This window comes from Triticum aestivum, chromosome 3D (assembly GCF_018294505.1).
Source record: "Triticum aestivum cultivar Chinese Spring chromosome 3D, IWGSC CS RefSeq v2.1, whole genome shotgun sequence".
Taxonomy (NCBI): domain Eukaryota; kingdom Viridiplantae; phylum Streptophyta; class Magnoliopsida; order Poales; family Poaceae; genus Triticum; species Triticum aestivum.
The window spans coordinates 295,855,519-295,860,775 of NC_057802.1; the positions used below are offsets into that span (position 1 = coordinate 295,855,519).

At 49.0% G+C, this 5,257-nt stretch overlaps 1 long non-coding RNA gene across 1 annotated transcript; it reads right to left on the minus strand.

Annotated features, from left to right (window-relative positions):
• Window positions 1-1,789: 1,789 nt before the first annotated feature.
• On the minus strand, window positions 1,790-4,692 carry LOC123074520 (uncharacterized). Its single transcript, XR_006436001.1, has 2 exons — window positions 3,958-4,692; window positions 1,790-2,043 (listed from the first exon to the last, which is right to left on the minus strand). It is a non-coding gene; the product is annotated as an uncharacterized lncRNA (long non-coding RNA).
• Between the last annotated feature and the right edge of the window lie 565 nt (window positions 4,693-5,257).

The window sequence follows — 5,257 nt, forward strand, 5'->3', positions numbered from 1 at the left end:
GAATTATTCCGTGTTCGTTTGGCCTTTTTTATACATTAGTTGAGTTTTTGGGCATATAGTGTGCATAATTCAAATTTGAACTACAAGCACGTGCTCCGGTGCACCAAAGTTGTTTGAAAAATCACATGTGTGTCCTTGGGTGAATTTCTAGGTCCCATGCAAGATATGAGAGTGAAATTCAAACATCTGGTTGTCGTGGCTCGGCCGGAAAGATTGAGAAACTTGGTTTTTTAATTCCTGTAATTCCAAAACACGGCTGAAAATCATGAAACTCGGCATGGTGTCATGACATGGCACGAACATGCTGCGGTAATTTTTTGGCCGAATTGGGACAAGTTTTGGTGTAGGCTTCTTGCAAACCGGAGCTTCCCTCAAGAAGGCTCGTGGTTCCGAGAGGGAACGTGTCACCTCCGTGTGCGAAACGACATACGTACACTGCCTTCTCCCGCCTTATTTTTTTTTACACAGGCAGATTAGACCAAATAGAAGTATCATGCTAAATTTTGGAATTATTCCGTGTTCATTTGGCCTTTAATGTGCATAATTTAAATTTGAACTACAAGCACATGCTCCAATGCACCAAAGTTGTTTGAAAAATCACATGTGTGTCCTTGGGTGAATTTCTAGGTCTCATGCAAGAGATGGGAGTGAAGTTCAAACATCTGGGCGTCGTGGCTCGGCCGGAAAGGTTGAGAAACTTGGTTTTTTAATTCCTGTAATTCCACAACACGCCTGAAAATCATGAAACTCGGCATGGTGTCATGACATGGCACAAACATGCTGCGGTAATTTTTTTGGCCGAATTGGGACAAGCTTTGGTGTAGGCTTCTTGCAAACGGGAGCTTCCCTCAAGAAGGCTCGTGGTTCCGAGAGGGAACGTGTCACCTCCGTGTGCAAAACGACATACATACACTGCCTTCTCCCGCCTTATTTTTTTTACACAGCCAGATTAGACCAAATAGAAGTACCGTGCTCAATTTTGGAATTATTCCGAGCTCGTTTCGCCTTTTTTATACATTAATTGAGTTTCTGGGCATTTAATGTGCATAATTCAAATTTGAACTACAAGCACATGCTCCAATGCACCAAAGTTGTTTGAAAAATCACATGTGTGTCCTTGGGTGAATTTCTAGGTCCCATGCAAGAGATGGGAGTGAAATTCAAACATCTGGGCGTCGTGGCTCGGCCGGAAAGATTGAGAAAGTTGGTTTTTTAATTCCTGTAATTCCAAAACACGCCTGAAAATCATGAAACTTGGCATGGTGTCATGACATGGCATGAACATGCTGCGGTATTTTTTTTGGCCGAATTGGGACAAGCTTTGGTGTAGGCTTCTTGCAAACCGGAGCTTCCCTCGAGAAGGCTCATGGTTCCGAGAGGAAACGTGTCACCTCCGTGTGCGAAACGACATACGTACACTCCCTTCTCCCACCTTAATTTTTTTACACAGCTAGATTAGACCAAATAGAAGTACCGTGCTAAATTTTGGAATTATTTCGGGCTCATTTCACCTTTTTTATACATTAATTGAGTTTCTGGGCATTTAATGTGCATAATTCAAATTTGAACTACAAGCACATGCTCCAGTGCACCAAAGTTGTTTGAAAAATCACATGTGTGTCCTTGGGTGAATTTCTAGGTCCCGTGCAAGAGATGGGAGTGAAATTCAAACATCTGGGTGTCGTGGCTCTATCGGAAATGTGGCACCCCAGCTCAGAGAAACCGGAACACCCCGTATTCCAGCCGAGAGATCGAGGAGAGGTCTTCTGGAATACGGCACTGCTTAGCATAGAACAAAACAGCTCTTTATTGCAAGCTATATCGGGTACAAGGGGATTACATCGGCATGGCGACACTATGCCTGCCACAGTAGCTCTATGTAAATAGCAGAACAACTCGGCGCAGCGGAATGACTACTGTCAGTGGAACAACAAAGGCGGTGATGAACTCCACTCCGGAGGGACTCTGGCTGCAACGCTTATCCTAGCTCGCAAACAAGGGATCCACGACAAACAAGCAATCAAATCTGGCATTACCTGCAAACTGGCATGACACGCCAGGTCAGTACATTGAATGTACTTGCAAGCTCACAGCAACAAAAACAATCAAGACAAACAATAGCATGGCAATTACAGGTTAACCAGGTTTAACAAAATACTATCAAATCAATCATAGCATGAACAAGATGATACAGCTAGAACAATACGAGCATGGCATAAACATATGAACATGATAAGACTAGCATGCAACATGATGAAACTATCATGCACCAACTTACTCTGCTCGGGTTATCTCGTAACCATCACCTGCACAAACTTACCATCACGGACATCACACGATCATCTCAGGATCCAATCAAGCTTGGTATTAACAATACCGTAGTAATCATTTATGACCACAAGGAGCTTGACCTTTACCCTTGACTCTCGCATAACACCACAAATATCCAACAAGTCGGTATTCACGATACCATAGTGATCCTCTTACGATCACATAAATATCAACCAACTTCTTTCATCATCGAACCGGGGTTGTTATTAAGCACATTATTATTACTGTTGACCCACAGTGTGACCAACTACGAACTGGGCCCATATCCGCGGGCGCGGCTATCGATAGATTTAACACACACACTCTGCAGAGGTTAGCACACCGTACCCACACCACGGAACCCTGGCCTCGCACTCCCATTCGGGTGGACCAAAGCGTTCCGACAAAACCATCCTACTGCCATGACACGCTCCCGGCCACTCCGACTAACTCCTCTTTGGGCTAAGTCCTGGGTGGCCCCGTGCCTACCAAAGGCACCAACGGCCACTGTCGTGGCAAAACGGTCCCAAACGGGGACAAGGATCCATACTCAACAACGGGCACACAAGGCTTATGACGTCCTACCTGATCAGGGTAGCGCCCGCGCATAACCTTCCCTCGTGGGAGGCACCAGTGAGAGGCATGACAATTGACCCAGTTAGGACCCCCCATAGGGTAAGCGTGGTTGCACTGGTCAGATTGATATGGTGGCACCATGACTCAGCCAACAGTTGTTCAAGTTCAATTTAATCCGGTTAAACTTGAATGCAATATGCTGAGCCATGACAAAAATAACAGGATGCAACTACAATGCATGAACATGATATCAAACATAAGCATGGGGGTGCATCATAATCAACGAGCATAGCAACAACATGTAACCATTTATCCAGATGAGCATGGCATACTGACGAGCATGAATATCACAACTAGAACACTACCCATAGCATGACATGACCACTAGCATCAATAATAAATACCATGCAATAACATAACGATAATACTACCATGCAAGTATTTAATCAACTGGATGCAAAGAAACATGCACAACGGCGGTACTCGGAACATGCGATAGTCATGCACCGAAGACCATCACCAACATGTACTACCACCAAACATTGCCAATATTGAAGTAATACTAGCATGAAGAACATAATAACATAGTTCAAGAAAACATAGCATGACCGTAAACACCAATCCATAAGCACAACCGAAATAACGACGGCAGCAGCAAAACAATCAAACAGTTATTAAAGATTCAAGTTGGAAACCAATGCTTCTACATGGCTATCATGCAAATGGTGGTTGTGGCTTGCCTGGGTATGAAGAAGGCTCCGGGGAGAAGTACGGAAAGACCGCGGAAGGAATCGCCGGAAAGGGTATTCTCTCGGAGGGGCTAATTAGGGGCAAGGACAAAATGGTCATTTTCATAATGTTGAAACGTAGTGAGAATGGTACCAAAAGTTTGGGCTCGACAAGACGAAGAAGTGGGCTTTGGAATCAGCTAAATCGGAGTTACGGTTGCGGAGATATGAGGTGTAGAATATCAGGGACTTTTTTGTAAAAATAATATTCACAGCCGGGTCCCTGAGTGAATAAGACAGAGGCGTAAAATTTGTAATAAGCTTTCAGAAACGGAAAACGTACTTTCCCTGAAGGAGAGGGTGAAGACGCTTTCTGAAAACGGAAACGCGCTGCGAGGATTACGCTTTACCCACGCGTAAGCGCACTTCAGGCGAAGACGCCTCCAGTTGCCACGCTGGCAAGGGCGGGGCCGGGCTCTGTGCGGCTTACAGGTGGGGCCCGCGCCTTGACCTGTCTCCTCCCGCTCCTCGTTCTTCTTCCCCCGATGCGGCGCAGAACAGAGGGAGGGGTCGCCGGCGCCGGCAGGATTCCGGCCAACTCCGGCCACCATTTGTGACACCACGGCCACCGAAGAACTCAGGAGGCTGCCGCGCATCCGTTCCAGGGTCACACGAACACCGAGGAGGACCGGAGCGACGAGGGCCTGGACTCCGGCGGAGATGGCTTCGGGTGGGGGTTGGGCATCGCGGCCAGGGGCTACCAGAGGAGGAGGGAAACAGCGGGGAGGCTCTAGGGGTGCGGTGGAGGGCTCTGGTGGCGGCCAGGAGGAGGGGAAGGGCTCGGGTCGGCCGAATTTAGCCGAGGCCGTGCGGCGGCCATGGCGGCCTACTGCGGCGAGGAGGGGCTCCGGGGCTCGGGAGACTAGCTAGGGAGGGGTCTGGGAGTGAGGTGAGGCCGCTGGTGAGGTCGGGGCACCTCGGGGTGGGCTTATATAGCCGGGGCAGCGAGGGGGTGAGGTGGCACGCGCGCGGCTACATGTCCGCGCTCCGGCGACGGGCACGCGCAGCCAAGGGTCATGGGGAGGGAAGGCAAGGCGACAAGGGAGGGAACGGACGACGGGCAGAGCTCACGGAGACAAGGCAGCGCTCGGGGACAATGGAGGAAGAAGACACAAAGGAGGAAGGCGACGCGGTCACGGGCGCGCACTGTGCGGCGAGGGGAACGACTCACCGAAGAAGAAGACGGAGGGGGCAAGGGCTCCAGAGGGACGGCGACTGCTTGTGAAAGGCTCTGGACATAGCTAGGCGACGGGGGGACAAGTGCGCAGCGAGGGAGTAGAAGACATAGGTGCTAGAGCGCGAGAAACGTCATGCCAAAACGGTGATCACCGTGCCGGCTGGCAAGGAGAAGATGCCAAGGGCTGTCGTGAGATGTCTAGCGACAAGTCCCTGCGTGGTAGAGGCCGAGGGAGGTGATGGATCACGCAGAAGTGCCAAGGAGAAGAGTGTGGCATCGTTTGAAGTTTGTTGCATCAGTTTTGGATGAGCACTGGTGATCCACAGGAACTTGATTGGGTCAAATGGTGATGTCTGGCATGTTTAGATAGAGAAATACTACGATCCTGGAAAGTTTGAGGATAATT